Source organism: Apis laboriosa, unplaced genomic scaffold, assembly GCF_014066325.1.
Source record: "Apis laboriosa isolate Shangri-la unplaced genomic scaffold, ASM1406632v1 scaffold104_cov149, whole genome shotgun sequence".
Taxonomy (NCBI): Eukaryota; Metazoa; Arthropoda; class Insecta; order Hymenoptera; family Apidae; genus Apis; species Apis laboriosa.
Window position 1 is genome coordinate 610,247 of NW_025220694.1, and position 22,107 is coordinate 632,353.

Genomic DNA, 22,107 nt, shown 5'->3' on the forward strand with positions numbered 1-22,107 from the left:
AATTTCTCGATAATGCAACAAAATTCAGATAGAAATTTATTTCGAAATTAAATTTTAAGTTTATCTTACGGATCGATTCCAACAACGTTTCCAGCCACTATTTAATACAATTTCTCCAACGTCTTTCGAATTGACGTTTAACAAACACCGGGCCTCGGTAATGAGAGCCTCGAACTCCGCGCCGGATAAACATGTAGATCAGCGTAGATCCATCCTCCTCGCGCTTCGAGGAGGGAGGACGCTCTTCGAACTCGAATAACATAGACGCAACCAGCAAGGATGTTCATCCAGCCTCTCTTGTGTGAAATCACGGCGGATACACACACCTTTTGTCCATTCCAAGTTCGACGCGCACGCTTGTGTGGATGCGGCCCGATCTCCGCGGATCGATCGTTCGTTCAAATTCGAAAAGCGGCGGCTGCGAAACGCGCGCCAAAGTTATTAATATTCCTTGCTGGTTCGACGATTTCCTATCGCGCGTAGATACTCGAGGCCCGCGCTTTGAAATTCAGACCGGTCGAGCGTACCTTTTTTTTTTTTTTTTTTCTCTCTCTCTCTCTCTCTCTCGTTGTTACAATGTCGCTTTTTAGATACATGTTGGAAGTTTGATATTGAAAAAAAGAAAAAAAAAGGAAACATATGAATGCGGTTGGATTGATGGACGAGAGTTGCACGAGAGTCCGACGGTTGGTCCGACGCATTGATATTCGATCCAGGGATGCGCGATTGAACGATATATAGCGCGTTTCACCCTTGGTCACGAGGAGGAGGAGGAGGAGGCATGATCGGCGGGGAAAAATGGCCGCCAATTAGTGGCCACTGTCATTCGTTTTGATACCTGTTATGCGTGATACGAGGGGATGGAATTTTTTTTTTTTTCCAGAAATTTCGTTCCATCGAATATTCTCGATGTTGTATTCGAGATGGCGCGAGAATTTTATCGAACGAATATTTAGCCTTTGTTTCGTCGAATTAGAAACGTATCGAAATTCTTGCTTTGTACAATGACAATACACGTTTTAAAAGTTTTCATACGCAAATTCGTCGAGGAAATTCGTCCAATAATCCTCATCTGTCCTCTACATTTCAAAGAAATTTGAATTATCGTAAAAATCTTGGCCCAATCCATGAGAAATCGCGAACCCTGTTTCCCTCACGAGATAGATAAAATAAGATTTTATATAGAAATTCCAAAACACCAAGAATCGATCTAATGGATGAAACTTATCATCGATGATTAATTACACGGCAGAGCGAGCAGATGTACACGCGTTCTTTTCGTCCGCATTATCAGACCGGCACAACACCCCGCTCGTAATACGCAATAATTCATGGCCGTTTCACTCGCGTTGGGTTGGGTGCAACCCAAACTGTATATTCGTACACCCGTTAATTGTTTTCCAAATTAATTCATATCCTCGAACAACGTGGAAAACGTTGGATCGAAGCGTGGACGGCGCACAACAGTCAGGCTCGGTCGGTTAATAACGTGGATGCAAATTAGCCGGCCTGTTAAATATTTTCATTAGCGGGGGTCTCGTCGGATTTCACAATCGATTGGGACGACAGCCGCGATTAATTAACGACAACGGTTAACGGCTCTCGAAAACAACGAGATTTTGATCGTTCTTCGTCGATGTGTGTGTGTGTGTAGAGGAGGGAGGGGAGAGGAGAAGAGGAGTGCGAGGGGGAAGTCGGTTACAAGGAAAAGTTTATATTGGATTTCATATTTAATGCAACGCGCAACGTGAGAAGAGGGAGGCTGTTGCTTCCTAGGGGATAAATTATTTATGCCGGGACGCTTTGTCTTTGTCCGTTGGGAGGGGGGAGGGGGAGGGTCTGACCCGCATCAACCGAGAATCAAGGGAATAAGGGGGTGAGAAAATGGGGGATGATAGTCGAGTGGCCGCGATAAGCTCGGGATCTAAACGAAAATCGTTGATTCTTCGGGGGATGGTTGGGGATGGGTTTCCACTCGATAAACGCGTAAAAGTTATATCAAACGGTTGTATATTCCTTCTGGCAAGTGATTTCCAATTATTCTTATGTATTAACGTTCTTTTTATCAGTGGACATAATTTTTCGTTTCGCTAATTTTAGATCAAATAATTAATTATTATTTACAGAGAAATTCTCTGCTCTGTGTTCTGAAATCTAATTGAAAGAAGAAAAAAAAATTTCGAATTTTCCGCTCGATGCATAATAAACATCGATCGAAATTTTGTCTCCAAATTCGAAATGAGAGAATACATATCTACATAACGTATCTACGTATATATATATTTTTATAAGAGATATTGCAATATAAACGAGGCAAATAAAGCATCGCTTTGCAAAATTACCTTGAAAACGAAGCGATAACGCTTTGACCGAGTCAACAAGCGTCTGACGTAATAAGCCAGCCGAGCGTTCTGACGCAGATGCCCGATGAATATGCTCGAAGATTCGATGACGTATCGTTCCATGCGCGGAAATTTCCAAGATGTTGTAAACTCTTCTACAGATTCCGTGTGTTTGAAACACACAGCACCCAACCATCGGCGATATTTATAACAACGGATTGAATTTTGAATGGAAATGGTAGAAAAAAAAAAAAAAAGAAAAAAAATCGCGAGCACGATTCTCTTAAAAATTATGCGGAAAGAGAATGTTTGAAATGAAACGTTCGTGTTTTACAAGAGAGAACTTAATCCTTTTACGGATATCGATGAAAAAGAGAGGAAAAGGAAAAGAGCGGGAAAAAAGGACGAGGAAGTGTAAAGAGATCGAGCAAATGAACGTGACGTTAAATGAATTTTTACGGCTTCATAGTGACTCGAAGGTCGGCACGATGATCGATCTCTTCTTGGGATAGTAATAAAGAGTTGATATTCCTCGAAAACGACGTCAATTATCCTGAAGTGTCGTCGTTAATGGTCTGCAAGTGCTACCCTTCTTCGTGTAATGGAAGGCTCGAAAGTCGAATTCCAGATATTCTGCTAATTGATACTGTGTTTCTTTTTTTCTTTTTTCGGTTAATTAACGGGAAATTTTCTTCTGATTTTTTTTCTTTTCCATACAGAATTAAATTTTTATCTTGTAGTTGAAAACTTTACGAAGAAGACTTTGATGGAATAACGAAGAGAGAAAAATTTAGGGGAAAAAAAAAAAATATCGACGAAGAAAATATTTTTGTATCACGATTATTAAGGATATTATTATAAGAAATAACGATATACGATATAATTAATTTAAATCCAGAGGAAATATTGTTCGGCATTATATTTCACGATCTCTTATTCTTATTATTTTATATACGATCCGTATTCATCACATAAATAAGACGATATTTGTATCGCTGCTGCTTGATGAAAGATGTTGCTTCCACTGAATTGAATAAATTTGAAATGTAGACGAAGAATTAGCATTCATCGGTTATATTAACATTTCTGAAAATTTCTGAAAATTTATGGAATCTAGATTAGTCGAACGAATTAATTTCGAACGAATTAATTTCGAACGAATTAATTTCGCAGTTTGGCCGACGAGATTTCTTACATTCCTATCGTTCCTCTATCTTTGATGACGTTAACACTTTGGCCGCACGATTATGTGAACTGATACATCTGCCTTGGGGATTTTTCTTTCTTTCGAGACGACGTGACGGACAATGGAAACGATTCTCACACTTATACGATGAATGGAGTCGTTGATAATGAATTATAATTCATTGATAATCGTCTGATGCGAGCAGTATATAATTAAAACTGTCCTTTTTTCCCCCACTACTTCTCCGATTTTCTCTTTTTCCACTCACGTATCTTTTTATATAAATTTTTTAAATCACAAGTCGATACTAATTCTAAATGAATAGAGAATCTCGTAGTAAGATACGAATTTATGCTTGATTACTCCTCGACTTCTGGAGTTTAATCCGTTCTTCTTCATTTTACAATTTTATTATTTATTTTTCTAATATTTTAATACGATAAAAAATATAAGAAAAATCTTTTGGCTAGATTCTACCAAATTGCACTTTATTTTATCCATTTATTTATCAAATATGTAACTTATACGTTATCTATAGTGTTATCTTGTTATTATCGCGATGTTACCAAACAGTCTATTCACCCTATTTTATAATTTTTATATTATTCAGTTATCAAATGAATCATCAAACTCGATGAGTTACAATTTTTTCCTTCCCTTATGTACAAGACAAAAGTTTGATTAGACAAAAAAGTTATCGTGATCGAAGTTCTTATACCTATTTTCAAAGTCATTCGCGATAAAGTTATATAAGAATTTTCACCGGCCCAACGAAATGAATTTTCCAAGCGAACACCCATTTTTAAGTTATCAGGAGGCTAGAATGTTATAACTTCCAAATATCCTCTCCAAACTAATTTAACATCTGGCTCAACTTTCATTCAAAGATTGAAAAAAAAACGTTAATAATCACACTCTTCATGATAAAATATCCTATACGTTTAAATTCTCATTATCCAATTTATCAAGAAGGAAAATCCAATTGCAAGATTCATTATTAAATTAACATCTCCTATTCTTTTTATAATTCCATAATACAAAGAAGAAACAAAAATATTCAAATTCCCGTGAAGAAACGAATCGACGTATAATAAAGCGTATAATAAAAAACGATTAAACAAATACAATGGATAAAAAAAAAAAAAAATTTTACCTTATCGAACACGAACTACTTCCTTACTTTCCGATCGTCCGCATTTTCTAAGAAGTGTTTACCGCGTAACAAAGTAACAAAAAGAGAGAGAGAGAGAGAGAGAGAGAAAAGAAAAACGTTATCGAGTAAACGCAATTCGCCTTGAGAGATTACAAAATTCCTATCATTCGCAGAAGAGGCTCGTAACGCAGCCACACCGGTATACAACTGTTGGCAGAGGTCGATTATCAAGTAGCTCCGGACGTTCCAAGCCCGAGGCCTGACAATAAACGGCCGCGACTACTTTCTCCCCATGTCTGACCCGGTCGTCCACTGCTTGATTACCGCCGAGTATTATTATTACAACAGCGTAATCTTCATTGTCTCTGCGCGGGAAATTATATAAATGGCCGGCCGCAAAACACGCGGGTGAAGTGCGACTTCGCGGTCGGTGAGAGAAAGGAAAAATCCAACCCCTCTCTCTCCCTCTCTCTCTCTCTCTCTATGCTTTTATCTTTAATTTGTATTATATAGATAAGTGTCATAGAATATTTGGATTTGTTTTTGAGATAGCAAAAAGGTTATAGGTTGAAAATTTAATAAATAAAATTTTGACGGTGGAAATGGATCCCCAAAATTGATCTTAAAATTATTTTACGATCAAAGAATCAAAAACCGATAATATTTAATATTTTTGTACTAATTATCTCTTTCCACCTTATTTTTTTTTTTTTGCATGCAGTAATTTTTGGAGCATTACAGCATCACAGTTGTAAATTAAGCAAACAGTAGCTAGCTAGTAGGTAGCTAGCTCACGACATAATTACCGGGTGATTACAGGGCTCGAAAGCATGTTTATCCACCATCGTAGGTTTTATCTCGAGCTGCTTGTAACATCGTTGCATCGTTGAAGAGAGAGAGAGAGAGAAAGAGAAAAAAAAAGTTGCCAGAAGGAGTCCGCCATGTCGCTATAGCCAGATTAAGATCTCATTTCAACGTTTCATGGTAAATAATCCATGCTCGTTCCAAGAGATCGTTAAAAAACGTCCGAAAAAATAATCTTCTCCATAATATTATAGAGCAATATTCAAGAATGCTTTTGAAAACCTTTGAATTTTTCTCTTGACAATAGATACAATAGTATAACAGCATAAAATAACATAAAATAACAGCATAAAATATAATTAATCGAGGATAGACGTAATTTTCAAGTGTCATTAACGATGATAATTTCAATTTAATGGAATACTATGGAACTTTCTCCTTTTTTTTTCAATAGAATTTCTTACTACATTTTATTCTTCTTAAAGAATTTTTAATTTTAATTTTAATGAAGATAATTAATCCAACGTATACAATAGCTACTATATTATTACTACTATATTATTATTATCAAGAGAAATAATTCTTCAATTTGTTATTCCTCGTTACAAAAAAACGTCAAAAATTGACATTATCATCAAACGATCATTTTTCAATTCCATCCAAATCTCTGTTTATCGAACGGTGCCGCAAAAATTCTGGTAAAAATTCTAAAAGAGAAATCTTGGAGAGTAACGTTACACGCGATTTGAAGCTATTTGATCGACGTCCTCGAGCAACTAGACTGTACTGATTGCATCAGGAAGGGAGTAGTGCCCGCGCCGATAAACCTTCGATCATTGGAATCGCGTTTTCCAGTTCGCGGTTGCGGTCAAACGGTGGATTTATCGGCAAACAAAAGAACAAAGAAATCTACCGAAAAAGAAGAAAGAAAAGAAAAGAGGAGAGGAGAGAAGGGAAGAGAAGGAAAAAAAAAAAGAATGCAGAACGCGAGCCAGCCAGCCAGTTTGCGCTTCCGATCGAGTACGATTTACCTCGAAACCTTCGAAACTCGAAACATTTGTTGCTCGCGCAACAGGGGAAAAACATAAATTCTAAAAAAATCGAACGAAATAAAGGGATGACCGAAAGGTTCATCGAATTTCAGAGAACGATTTCACCGGTTCGCTTTTTACCTAATTCCAAAGGGGTAAAGAGAGTATGCAGAGGTCTCGATATTAACGATTCTTGAACGAGTCTTGACGTTAAAGGGAAATAGGGTAATAAGGGAATGCACAGGAGGGGGAGAGATGATGGTGGAAGGACGAGGAGGAAATAGGTCAGGGGGCAGAGGTCAGGCGCAGGAAAGAAAACGGTCATGGCTGCCTTCTACTACCCTCCTTTTCTTTCGTCTACACGATCGATCGTCGACCTCCCCCTCCTCCCCTCTCTTGTTTCTCCCTTTCGTCTTCCCTTTCAAACTCGATTTGTCATTCGAGATCCTTAAGGAGGATCCTCCTCGTCCCAATTGTCAATCAAAAAAACGTATAACGATCGTATGACGATCGTTAATCCACCCTGAGTTAGAATATGGGAATGAAGAAAGATCCTTCGAGGGAGAAGAAATTTAGAATGTAAAAATTTAGAATTTCGATTTTAATTTCATTTTTTGCGAAATGATTCGATTTGTGCTCTCTTCGTAATATTTAAATAACTTTAACTAGTGATAATTTTGATACATTTACATTTAAAAATACAATATAATATAATTTTAATACTTCAATTATTTCTCTGCAATGTATCACCGTGACAACTTCCACAAGCACAACTCCAATGAAGATCCATAGGAAATTTATTCTACCCAACATCACTCCTATTATATATCACCTAATCCTCCCTCACAAGACAATCCTTCCCTCTGAAACCGTAAAACGATCCATGGCGAGGAACGAACTCTTTCGAAAAACCTGGCCGTTTCAATCATTCATCCCCTCGTCTGAAGCGAATGGAATTTTTCGTAAATAGCGAAGCGAGCGAAGGAGGAGGGCCGGTTTCTCAGGAATTATCGAGGGAACATTACAAGTCGTTCATCGTTCTCGCTAATTGCCATAGTCGCGGCTCTCGTTCGAGCGGAAGGGGCGAGGCGGATTCGCCGCTTCCAGTCGCGCCGCCTCGTTCATCCCGCTCTTTAACTCGATGGAGGAGGAGTTTCTCGCGAGGACTTAACTCGACGATAACGAACCGCGGTCGAGTTAAGTTCGACGATGGCGCGGCGTTAATTGGGAGAGGAGAGTCGAAGAAGAGGGCGAAGCGAATCGTTCCAACGAGGCGACGTCACCTTACAATTTACATTTATTTCAACGGTGCCGCTTCAGGATGAAACGAGGAGGAGGAGGAGGAGGAGGAGGAAGAGGAGCGAACCGCGAAACTGACTTGAAATCGTAAGCGGACGCGAGATCTTCGCGCGAAATTCAATTGGCGAACTTCGAGGAGACGTTTAACGGTTCGTGCTTTCCGATACGACACGCTTGGATGTTGGCTGTTTTTTGACCCGTTGTTTGCGTGGAAGAGGAAAGATGAAATTTGAATAATTTAAAAAGTAATCGTTCGAAATAACCATGCTTACTATTCGATTACGAATGCGAGATTTCGAGAATACGTATGAATTATATGAATTATAAATGTAAAGTATAAATAGTATAAAATATTTTAAACGATGTGTAATACGGTAAATAAAATAAATAAATAATTTTCAGATTTAAATTATTCAAGTATAATATATTGAAATGTGATGGTTTCTTAATTCGTTTTTTAACTCATTTCATCTTTCCTACTCCTGTTCTCTACAAACTGTTTTCACATTAACAATTATTATCGAATGAATACGAATATACGAATATATAACGAATCAAATATATATTTCTTGGAAATGTTATCCTCTCAAAATTTAATCGAAAAACGATACGAGCAATCCTTTCTCATAAAGGTCTCGCAATTTATAGACAAAGGCGAGAGTCAACAATCGTATAAAATAAGATTCGATTCTACGGTTTCCATTCACGTAACCAAATAATGGGCAAAGGCGGATACTCGAAAGTAAAGCGAGATGAAAAATCCATTGGAAGTTGCGAGTATCTAAGCTGAGCACGTTCAAAGGCTTACCTACGATCCAAGCGCGAGAAGGTGGCGACATTTATATTTATCATTACACGGTCCAGGAATGGGAGAGGGAGAGAGAGAGAGAGAGAGAGAGAGAGAGAGAGAGAGAGGAGGGGGAGGGGTTTGCAACTCGTCTTTAACGATCGAGATATTCGATAAATCTTCGAGGCAGCCTTGAAAAGCCTCCTCCGTACCACCACGTTTCCTCATCGTATACATAAACGCGGAGGCGCGTTTTCTTCCTACGATTTGCATACCCGTTTCCTCGTATTGTATAATAACCGTTTCGTGATCCGCCGCTATAATTCTCCCCACCGCGGAGAGAAAATCGTCGGAATAAAGAATATTATTCCCGCACACCTCGTTTCTTCCATGGAATTGGATTCCCGGAACCACCCTTGGAGATTCGATTATCCGCTAAGCTTTTTCCAATTTTGACAAACAGTAGTTCGATTCGTATTAACTCTAACTTGCCCTGTATCGTTAGATCAGTTCGTTTTCTATTCTAGGATTAAACACATTTTTCACGGATATTCTCGATCACTGCCCCACGTGAAATTACCGCAAGAAAATTCTTTCAAATAGAAATAGAAATTTCCGTTAAAAAACAATAAAATTCAATCGTTCGACACTAAGTTCGAAATCTATTAACGTTAATATTTGGAATTGACGCAAGAAAAAATTCTTTCGGGAATAGAAACGATATTACTACAACGATACGAGAACGATATTTTTCCACGATGGTTGAACGCGTTAAACATGGCGCTAATCACGCGTAACGAGGGATTAACGGGGGGGCGCCCACGCGAGGTCATCGACGAGGAGGGCGACGCCGGTCGCGAGTGAAACGACGTTAAATGTTGAATACGATTTGGCCGGGCCATATATCAAAATGCCCATCGATGGAACCGCGCCGGAGCCAATCCATGCCAGAAAGCGGCGGCGCGGGCGGAGGAGGAGGAGGAGGAGGAGGAGGAGGAGGAGGAGGGGAGGTCGAGATCGGTGTTCAACGATGCTCTAAAATTATACTGGAAATTATCATCGAAACCGGCCGCGTAGAAAGGCCACGGTAAATCCTGGTGTCCGTGGCGCCTGGCTAAAAATCATTTTATTAATGGTATGTTAAGCGTTATTTATTGGACCCGCTTTCAATCTGGCCCTCCCTCCCTCCTCATCGTTCATCCTCCTCCGCAGTACAATTGCGGCCTGATATTTACACGAATATGTATATATGTGTATACATGTATATAGGATAATGATTTCGTGATTCGATGAGTTTTTAATAAGAGAATTTGGGAACGATTCTTTTTTTAGCTATTGGATATTACAGCTTGTGGAAAAGAGTTCGTAAGGGAAAATTATCTGTATTGATTTTTGACACGATTTTAGTTTTCCGTGTTGTAATACTTGATTTCGAAAAATTAAATTTTCTATAGAAAAATTAAGATTGTAGATTGTTTTATTTACGCGATTGTACGATGTCAAAAAATCAACGATTTCTCGGGAATTTTCTTTTACATTGGCCAAGTAAGTTTCTTAGTTCACGAAATGGGTGGGTGTAACGAACAATGGTGCACTTAGGCAACGTGATAAAATATCTAAAACGATAAATAATTTATATCAGCCCGCGAATTATTATACGTATTCGTGATTATATGAATTAAAATTATCCTTTTGCCAATGTAATTTATTAATAGAATACGAAGATTTTGCAATTATTTGTGCGCATTAAATTGTTTTCCCGTACGAGTCCCTTTTCGATTTTCGAAAAAATCTTTTAAAAAACCGCTTTTTTCTTCGAATAGAGAGCATAATATCGAATCTCGAATCGATCAAAATTTTTTTTTATTATTGCATTAAATTTTTTCGACAATTATAATTAAATCTCTCGACAAAAATAAAAAACTCGTCGAAAACGAACAATGCAAAAATTACTTGCTTCCATACCACAACGATTGTGGAACACGAAACGAAACGATGTTATCGCCGCTACGGTCGAGACGAGTATAAATTTCGCCGATTATTATTATTCTCCTCCTCGACCTCGATATTCTCCCCACTACCAGGCGCCCCGACATCGTTCGAAACGATGTTTATTTATCGGCGAGGCGCAGACGTTGGTACGATCGAGCGTTAATTAAGCGTTGGAAATTACCGATTAAAAGGCCGATCGCCGGCACGCGCGACCGCTTTGAAAACGAGGAGGAGGCGCTCCTCGAGCTTCCAAAGGAGGGAAAACGCCGCGATCCATCCTTTGTTGAATTCGCTCTTACTACTACCGTTGTAATTCGATTGTACGGGACGTTGTTTTTCTTTTTTTTTAACGGTGGGCCGCTTTGAATCGTTGAATTTTCTCGTGGCTAATTAATTCGAGCGGGAGACACGGTTATTTCCCCCCGATAAGCCGGGTTAATGAGCGTTGTCGAGCGTTCTCGTAAAGAAGAAAATTGAACGGCGATATTTGTATCGATTATTAGGTATTCCATAAGAGGTATTGAGAAACATTTTCTGTTTCGTTTCTCGTAAGTATGCAAGCTTGTTGCATACTTTTTTGAAATTATGGGATATTGTAGAATGGCGTGTGTACACATAAAATTCGCAATATATGTGAAATTCTCGGATGATCGAATATTGTTATGTTAATATCGAAAAAAATTAAATTTTTTCGATGAAAATGCGATCTTTTATATTCGAATTACATTCTTCGTCGATATTACGACAAAAATTGTATTTCGTTGAGAATTTGTTGTGTCTGGAAAAATTTCAATCGTTGAAATCATCGTTACATCGTTATTCGGAATTGTTCTCGATTAGCAACTTATGCTAATAATATGCTAATGCTAACTGGAGAGTATGGCGCGAGATATAGGGATAAGTGACGTGCGTAATAATAATACATCGGCGATGGTGTTGTTCCAGGAAACACGGAGGTGGACTGAAATTTGATTGCGGTTAAGGATGTCTGTGACTGAATTTAGGACGCTCAGAATGCGGTTATTTATTGTTATATCCGCCGGTCGTAATCGTTGCTGCAACGTCAAATATTCTAATAGACGCGCTTTGTTTCGTTCTCCATTATCAGATTTCAATCACAAATTAATTGGATATCGATCTAACTCTTATCCATCCCTTACGTTAATTTGACGTTGATGTTATTTAAAAATAATTGTTTAATTCGCGAAAGTGATGTTTATTATTTATTCAAAAGTACTAAAAAACGCATAAATTAACTGTTAATTTCTAGCAATTTTGTTTACAAATAAAGAAGAAGAAAACATTAATCGCTCGATCTCAATACATCTCTTCAAAGTACTCTTTTTATATTAGATTAGATTAGATTTCATTCATATCAACTTAGAGATTAAACTTTTTTCCTTGCGAATTCCCCTATAACTAACTTATCAAGTATTTCATTAAAGACTCGCGAATCACTCTCGAAACGAATGATCACATTTATTTATCTATTTAAACTACAAACCATTGAAACTCCCATCAAGTGTTTAACATCCGAAAAGTTAAATTTAATTTTCCAAAAAAACAATATCACTACTAATACTCTCATTTCATTGCTCGGCAACGATTAATCGCAGAAATAAATACTCGAATCTCCTCTGAATCGTTCTCGTATGCCATTACACATTACTTAACCACGCGACTCTCTCTCTCTCTCTCTACCAAGCCCCCGTTCACACGTACGTACACGTGTGCACGCGTGTCAGAAAAGTGGAGAATAGAGCGGGTGGGTGCGAGGTCGAATGACGTCACGCGTTCGATGTTCCATCAAGTTCGTGGGCACGAGGCTCTCTCTCTCTCTCTCTCTCTCTATTCTTTCCCCGGTGACTTGTGCAACGACGAGGCGTCGAAACGGACGTTCAACGCCTGTGAATCAACGATGGTGCACTGGTGCATTTCCTCTCCCCTCCGAGCATCGATGAATGAATTTTATTATATCCACGCGTGGGCGTTCTCGAAAAGGGGATCTACCTGATAATAATGATAACAATTCGAATCTCTCCCCATGAATATTGTATTAGGGATCGAATTATTATTTTCACATGCATTTTTACCCGAATCATACGTTTATGAAAAGTTGCGTTTTGATTCGAAATAATTTAAGAAGAATCTCGGAGAAGATTCCTTTCCGTATACTGTATATTTTCTTCTGTAAATTGTAACACGGTTTGGAAAGGATTACGATCTTTCATTTTTTGTATATATACACATATATGTATATATGTATATATATATATATATATATATATTTGAGATTGGATAGATTGATGGTGATTAAATGGAATTTCTTTGTTCTTTTTATGCAGTTGATTGTTTGTCGGATCAAAAATACATGGCGCGTATTTCGAGAGTTCAAAAGCGGTAGATCGAAAAATATTCCCAGTTATTTTTTTGGCGAAAATCTAGTAGCCTGTATCGTGTACAAACATGGCGGATATGCGCTACATGATCCATTCAACGAGCTTTAGTCAAACTTCGCTCGAACTCGTTATTTTTTTTAAATCGATTTTAACCGAGGCTGGATGTACAACACCGTTCGAAAAAAAAAAAAAAATTATAAATTTTCCCGTACGATTCTTCGTGGGATCTCGTATTTCTTTTTTTTATTACGCGTTTTTATCACGCTCCCACTTATTTTACCAAGAGTTACATATATATTTGCTTAATCGCGTAAAGAAAGAAAAAGATACAAAAGTTGCATCGATACTCCGTGATATTTCTGAATCTGTACTTTTAGAGAAAGATAATTTTCTGATCTATGAATACGAACGAATTCCAATGTTTTCGACGGTGTCCGGCAAAAGGTATCCACTTGTGACGACAATTCGTTCAAAAGGCAACAATGCACTCCCACCATAGTGAATCTACTTCTTTAATAGGAAAATACGCGAAATGGCGCAATCTCGAGAAAAGCCAAGAGTTTGCAGCAATGCGAGGCGCTCGCCTCCATAAATTGTGCACGGGCAACTATGGCGATTCTTGGTGAACGTTGATTTCGAACGGCATACCGCGGAGCCAACGACTTTAAATCCAGCGATCGTTAATCATCGTTGTATAATGGTAACATTTGTTAACAGGGGAGGAGGATATGAAAATTTTGGAATGATAAAATTTGTTTATCGTTGGATGAAGGTAACGCATCGTAATCCATTGAAACTTTGAGCGAGTTTATTCTCTATCTCGTAAAAAAAAAAAAAAAAAAAAAAATCTCCAATAAAATTCTTCTACACTCTTTCCAAGATTGTTGTTAATTTATATAATTTCTCGACACGGATTCGAAAATACAATCGATAAGTTTTGAACAATATTTTATTTATTTATTATTTTATTTATTTTACGAACATAAACACACTTGGCAAAAATTAAACGTAATAATTCCGATCAACGATTAACTTCACGCAAAGTTTCATTTTATGGATCGAATATTTACAACATTTCGATGGAAGGTACAATAGGGAAAATTTCAAAAACTCGCGAAATATCGCGAGAATCCGGACAGAAGGGTTTCGTCGAAACGGTTTTACAACTGGGGTTTCGAAATTGTCCGTCTGAAATCCGAAAATAGATTCCGACAGGCGCGATAAGATAGACACAGACAGGCCGAGGTTGTATTCGAAGGAAGTCGAATACAATAAGCGTCAAACCGCCGATATTCCCTCGTTTCGACGACGATCCAATCCAGAGGGAGAGGTTTTATCTGGTGAAAAACCACGGGAGATCGATCAGCCTTTAATGCCCCTAACTTCCCGTGGAAAGAACACGAAAAATCACGACAATGAAAATTCATGGATATCACGGAGGGACAATGGTCGGATCGGGGTAATTTCTTCGCTACAATTTCTTTCACAAAGTATCGATTCCCCCTCCCCCGCTGTGAAGAAGAAAAACTTGCCGTACGAGCAATTGTCGATCTCGAGCGTGCCCTCCGTGCGTTCCGGAAAGAGGGAAGAAGGAAGATGAATTTTTGTCCTGAACGAAATTGAGACGAGAAAATTTGGAGGCAAATTTCAGAAGAAGAGTTTCAGGCTGAAATTAGGTACTCGAGGGGGAGTTGGACGGATGAAATAGCTTTGCAAATATTTGCTTTGGAGAAGCGAGAAGGAAGTTGTAACCAAGCTTTGAAAGATCGGCGTGAGTCACTTTCGAGCCGGCATTGCTGGTACAACGGATCGCTTTGTCCGTCCCAAGGACTTTTTTCTAAGAACTATTTTTACGCCGAGAGTAAGTATTCGGAACGCGGTCTTCTTCTTAAACGATTGTAATTTTTTCTTCAATATTTCCACACTTGAATCTTACTTCTTCTCGTTTGAATTTGAATTCATTTAATTTTCTAATCTTTCGCTCGATTTTTGAACACGATTATCGTTGTTCAAATTCTTATTTCTTATTGAAAATTAAAAAGAAATCTACATTTCGCGTAATACCGTAACAATTCTTTCTTCTTAAACGATTGTAATTTTTCTTCAATATTTCCACACTTGAATCTTACTTCTTCTCGTTTGAATTTGAATTCGTCTAATTTCCTAATCTTTCGCTCGATTTTTGAACACGATTATCGTTGTTCAAATTCTTATTTGTTATTGAAAATTAAAAAGAAATCTACCACTATATTTCGCGTAAAACTCCTTCAATTTCCAAACTTTCGAATTTTAACCGCTTATCAAGCAGATTCTACAGAATCATCGTTCAGAATTCGTATAATTTCAACAACGTTGAATCGTTCGCCACTTTTCCATCAGGAGCAGCAACGTGTAAAATAAAAAGCGCTGTGATTAATTAATTTCCCCCCAAACTTCCACCATCAATTATCAAGCTTGGGCGCAGAATCGAAATCCAAGGGGGAAAACAAGAGAGAGGGAGGGAGGGAGAGATTTCTCTCTAGTATGCGCCAGCCAGGGGATAATCCACGACTGGATCCACGAGTAAACGACCTCCCGTATAAAGACCCGGTTCGAGCCACCCACGTTGACTCTTGTTCCGCGTGGATTATGGTTTTTACCTTCGATCCCACGGACGACAATGCGTTTCCTCGCGTGAACGGTGTTGGCTGGCCTGGAAATTCACGAGGCCCCTTCTTATATTCCACGATCGGTACACACAGGAAAGAAATCGAGGGGATTGCGAGGGTTCCAACGTGTAGACAGTTGGTTGCTCGACCCGAGAAACGTATCGATCGTTCTTTCGTACCGTTTAATTTAATCCCTTCGTAGTAGTTGTGACTCGCCTGGTTTACGATTCTCTATGATTCTGGATATAATCGAATACGGAAGAATTTTCTGTTAATAATCGTAATTAACAAATATTTGTATCCTCCCTCTTTCGTTGGATTTATCTCCAACCAGAAGAAATAATTTTCCACTCGAAATCCCCGATAATAATTTCGAGAAAAAGGAAATAAACTGGAGGAGATCTTCGAAGAGACGATTCGCGCTCTTATCACAGTGTTAAGTGCTTGATAATCGACGAATCTGTACGAGTCTTCCCCTTTTTTTTTTTTTTTTTTCAAATCGATCGAGCAAGAAGACGTAATTAACGATCGGCCGGGATAACACCGAGGCAATGGATTAAAGGTTAAGAAGATCGACGGTGGATCGATCTCGCGGGAACAGATCGGACAACGTTCGTTCCCTTCGATCGTTTGGAAAAATCGAGTTCGTGACGGTGGATCGAAACGATCCACGATCTTCGATAAACTGGATCGTTTAACACGATCACGAGGGATGGGGAAGCTGGGGGAGGGATTACGTCAAACCGCCTCGAAAAAAACGACGACGTGCCATTTCTTGTTCCCGATTCTAGCAAGAATGGACGACTTTTCGATCAATAAATTTTGCTTTCTTCGATATCGTGTTTTAAAGGAGCGATGTAACTTTCTATCAATTCGTCATCGATTCTACTAATACTCGTAATTTAATTCACGACAGTATTTTGATCGTCTATCCATATTGAACTCTCCCGATTACACGAACGAGAAAAGAAAAGACACCAAGATTTTTATTTTGATTCTTAAAAACTATACCATCTATTTACGATCCCACGATCGAGATTCGTCATGGTATCTGAATTCTCAGAAAGCAGGGCACTTTTGGGCTCCCCCGAAAAGTTTGATTCCTCGAGCGGAACGCGGTAATTGCGCGCGAATCTCCCGTCAAAAGACAGGGAGGGGGGAGGGGGGAGGGGGGGGGAAGAAGAGCGCGGGTCAAAGCGGCGGTGTCGATGCAAAATGTTCGCAGCAATCGATGAGCGGAGGGTCGGAAAAGTTGGCGGACAAATCGTATACGCGTACAAAGCGGGAACGTTACACGGTCCCCCTCCTCTCGATAATAGAGCTGGCCCATCTCTCTCTCTCTCTCTCGCTTTTATCCGGTTTTTTTCGCCCCCCTCCTTTCCACCATCCCCTCACAGGGTCGACGTTTCTCGAGCGCGAGCTCGGTTTTTTTTTTGTTTTTTACCTCCTCCTCCTCCTCCTCCTCCTCCTCCTCCTCCTCCTCCTCTCCCCCTTTCTCTTTGCACGGACGATTTTTATCAAACCCACGAGGGAGAGAAATGACTTTCGTCCATTTTAGTAATTGCGATCGGGAGAGGACAGTGAATGAAAATCAAGCTTTCGGGGAAAGACGAATCGGTGTGGATGGAGCGAAAAATAAGGGTAAGCGGGAATTAGATTTTGGAAATATATAATGTAATTATAAATTTATAATTTTTTTTTTTTTTTTTACGTAATAAGCATGACTTGTTCCATTTTCTCGTTCGGTGAAACTAATAATTTTCTGTGTATGTAAGAGTAGAATACATATTTGTTCCGTGTGATATACCGTAGAGAGATATGATAAAATGGTTCGTAAAGTGGAATAAAATGGGTGAAATATATAATGGGTTGGACAAGATTAACGATATAAACAAAGGAAGAAAGAAAGATAAAATAAGATTTATGATTCGTAAGGCGAGAGAGATTAGCGAAGTTGATAAGTTTCTTTGAGTCTATTACTCGTGTCTGACACGGATAGACTTATTCCACTAATTAGCTCCACGCTTCTTAGAGGTTCCACCGTTTAGATTCCTTCTCTTCCTTTCTTTTCGAGAAAATAATAAAAATTGTTACACAGACTTTGTACCGCCATTTCGTAATAAAAGAACATTCGTCACTTGACTGATTTCATTCGCGAAAGAAGAAGAATAAACGAAGAGAATATCGAAATATTACTTAACTAAGCTAACTTTCAACTTGTTATATCGTTCCTTTCAACAGACACGCGAGAAAAAGACAAAAATATCCCACACGCTTCTTAAATTTTTCGACAAATATATTTGCAGCACAGTGTAATGAAATACGTGTTGCCAATTATCTCCGATTCAAAAATCTCTGCCGATCCCGAAACAATCTAACAGTAATCGACACGGACAACAACCAAATCTACACCATTAAACGAGCAACCCCAGTCGCCTATGATATTGGGAAGTTGTTGCATCCAATTCGGTTGCTCGAGGCGCTTACACCCCGCCACAGATTGGAATATCGAATTTTGGTTAAGGAATCGAGTCGTTCGACTCGGCATCGAGATTCTCGTGCGAGAAAAATAATTAAAACACCGATATTTCTGATCCCTTTTCTAAAAATTTTTCAAGATTCAACTTTGCAAAAGTAAATATTTAACTAACTTCTGTTCTTCCATCACTTTGATACATAAAAAATAATAGATCGTTAACTTAGTAAACAAGCAAAAGGAAATCGGATCGACAACCGATCGAAGGATCGAATTTAATTTGGATGCCTCGCCCCTGAAGCAATCACGTGTGCATCACGCACTCGTCTCCACTGGTCGTTGGACGGACGGAGACAGCCGATCCCGATTATTAACGAGGCCGCAAATCTTCGTCGTTTAGTAGCCGTGCGCTAAGTTTCTCGCTAAGAAAGTTTGGTAAACGGCTAGCAAACGGTGGCAAGTTTAATGCCGCCATAAACGTATTATCGTGCCCGTCGTTCATGCGCCACGAGGCTATTGCGGTAATAAAGGCAACTTGTTCCCAGATAAATCGCAGTCTGCATCTTGCCAGAACGAAACTTGCGCGGATACTTGTTAAACTGCTTTGATCCACCCCTCCTCCCACACCTATTAAACCGTCTTTTACTCCCTCTCTCTCTCTCTGTCTGGTCGGTGCTTCGTCGACGTTTCGAGGAAATTGCTTATCGCGCGTCGACGTTCTCCACCACAATTGGTAAATTGGGATTTCGCGTTATCTCGTGGTGTGCACGGGATAAAAAGATAGTTTGAGAGGGACGTGACGCGTTACGAACCCTTTCAAGATTTCTTTCCCTATTAAAGTTATTCATCTCGGATGAATATATTTCGTCTAATTTCGTTTGGGGAGGAATGGAGGAATTATATTATTTTTTCCTCGAATTTCGATTTTTAATTTTCGAGGATAGAAACGTTTTGCGTTTTCGAAATGATATTGTTTTTCGAATAATATTTCGTCAGACTATCTCTCTGTTCTTTATTAAAGATTCGATCGCAAATATACAACAATGTATACGGTTCGACGAGTTCAACGGTGTTCAACGTCGAAAGGAATCGAAACGATTATTTTTGTCGATGATTCATGCATCATGATTGGACGTTCGCGAACCTCTACAAAGGAATCTCTGCACGTGTTGCAAGAAGGAGAAAAAAAAAAAGTTTGTTCCTTTTCTCTCTCCTTTTAATTCATTCCGACGGAAAATTCTCGTTAAAAGCGAGTTAATATTGATTGATAAACGCAAACAGATAACAAGAGGAGGATAAATCGCAGAGTGGAACGAAGATTGTGGGAGAATATTCGATCCGCTAGTTGAATCCTATACAGAGAATTTTCTACAGAAATTTCTGAAGAAGCAGAAATTAATTTTTATCCGTTGTGAAATTCGCTCGTTTCCCTTAATGTCGAATCCTTATCCTTGTATAAAATTTCAACAATAAGAGATCACATAAATTAATATTATCATTCTTCGATTAAACACATTCTATGAAACAATTTCAAAAAAAATAAAATATTTTTAAATTTCAATTCACTGATCAACGCTCGCGATACTATCCTAATCTTTGGGAATAGTTTCGAAGTGAAATCGGAAAGAAGTCGAGCAAGTTTTCATTCAAGAAACTCGAAGGGCGAGATAATGCTCTAGAAAAGTTCAATTTTCGGCACCAGAAAACTTTCAGCCTTTAACATCTTCGAGCGTGACCGGATTGGCTTACGAGGGCAGTGAACGCGAATCGCTGGTCGAACAAACGTTATACTCGTATATACGTGTTATACAGGGTGTCCCTTTTCGTTCGATCGAACCGAAGATAGACTCCTCGCGAAGAAAAGATCTCGAATAAAATCCTGAGAATTTTTTAAACCATCTTTAATAAGAATTTAACCGAGCATAATCTTATAATCGATGTCGATCTTCGAATTCGATTCTTTTCGACATTTCTTTTTTTTTTTTTTTTCCCAAATTTCGAATAATCCAATTACAAATTTTCAATCGATTTTCGAGTTCCATTCACTTCCCGCTCTGTAAATATATACGATGGCATATTATCGGTATTTTCGTTCGACGATTTGACGAAACCGCGAAACGTTTCGAGCGTTTCGAAGGAGGGGGGGGCCGCGTCCTCGAAAACTTTCATCGATTTCGTTCTCGTACGTGTGTTGCCCGCTCGCGGCTGCGCCGATTTCGCGTGCAACTTTTGCGTATAAATCTTATCGTGTGAAAGGGAGGGGGCGAGAGAGGGGATGGGCCCTCCGTATACACGAGGAATACGAATAACTCTGCGAACCTTTTTGCCTTCCTTCGCACCTCGACTTTTCGACAACAATATTTACGACGATCGCGTGTTCGAATTGTGTCCTGAAGGGGGAGGAGGACATCTTGGTATCCCCAAGGTTTTTCGAGTAATTTCGCTTTCGAAACGTGGTGGACGTTTCTTTTTTTATTTTGATGTTTCGCTCTTCGAGTGATAAACGAGTGAGAAAAGTATTCTCGAGAGAATATCAAAGGTGGATGAGATTATTGTAACGACGAGGGTATCCTAGAAAATTTAGAATTCTTTACGAATAATTACGATGGAATTGATAAATTGGTTGGTGTTGTGTAAAGAAAAAGCGTAAAGAAAATGTTGAGGTGCGTGATAATTTTTCTTTTTTTCCCTCCTCCCTGTTATTTACAGCTTGTTTTCTTAAAAACATCGTTTGCCAAGTTCTTGAAAAAAAATTCCCCTCTTAAACTCTCGCAACCATCGCAACGCACTGTTCACCCCGAAGCATCCTTTCTTTACGAACATTCGTACACACTGAGCAAATTTCAAAATCAGAAATTCTTTCGAACGACTCGAAAAGATAAATTCTATTCATTATTATCGATAAAATATATTTATATATTCAAAAGAAAAAAGAAAAGATTAAATAATTAAAAGCTACATTATATTGGACTGTTATAAAAGATGGTTTCATCAAAAAAGAAAAACACCAACGATAATCAATCAGAGTAATAAATCATTCTCGTAATCCTTGCTCGTATGTTACACGAAGCATTGAAACGTTAAGTAGGCGAATAAAGAAGAAAATTGAAATTCGACAAAAGAGTACGATTCAAGCAACAAGCACTAATGGAATACCGAAGGAAGACAAGATCTTCGATTTCTCGAATAGGCAGAAAAGGCCATCGTCTGCCGGGCGTCTGACGTCATCGGTTATTTAGGCGATCGTTGGGCCGATTAAAAATATCTCTCTCGGCTTTTTACACTTTCTCGAATCACGGTGAAAAATATCGATGATATTTAAACCTGTAGTAAGCGCCCCGTGAACCTCAAAATGGCGTATATACAGCCATTTATAGAGGCTGCATCGCTGAAACTTTTCGTCTCGTTTGTTCGTGAAAAACAAGCCAACGCTTCATTTTATACAGGAATTTGTGTTACCTGTTTATTTGTTATTTGGTAAAACCCGATTTGATGTCAGTATGAGAAGTATATTATTAGATTCCGACTGGTTCCTTAAAATTGCGATCTACAATATATTAAAGATAGCACGTTGATAGATGACACTTTACGTTTATCAGAGGATATTGAAAAGTTTCAAATAACAATTATTACAAACTGTTTTAACGTTGACAAAGGAAAGAAACGAAATCTATCGTAGAAAAACTATGTGAAACCAATCTCATTTCTCGGATAAATCCATTTATCTTCAACAAAATCGGTCGCGATCTGAAAGATTATTTCGAACCTTGTTTCTCCATTTCTAAATTCTATAAAAAAAATTCCAAGGAAATTATTCTCCGCAATAATTCTTCCGTTTTCGAAAGTGGCAATGAACTTGAATATGTCGTGTTACGGAGCAATTTCCATCAACCTCTGATCACTTCACCGACAATGAATTTCTTTCTTTTTTTTTTTTTTAATTACTCTACGCAAACTCTACCTTGATCGATTTCTCTGGATCCGATTCTG

The 22,107-nt window shown here is 38.6% G+C and overlaps 1 protein-coding gene across 1 annotated transcript in view; it reads right to left on the bottom strand.

Moving 5' to 3' along the window:
* Positions 1-22,107, bottom strand: part of LOC122718497 (mucin-5AC-like) — a 298,623-nt gene that overhangs the window by 82,852 nt on the left and 193,664 nt on the right. The window lies entirely within an intron of this gene.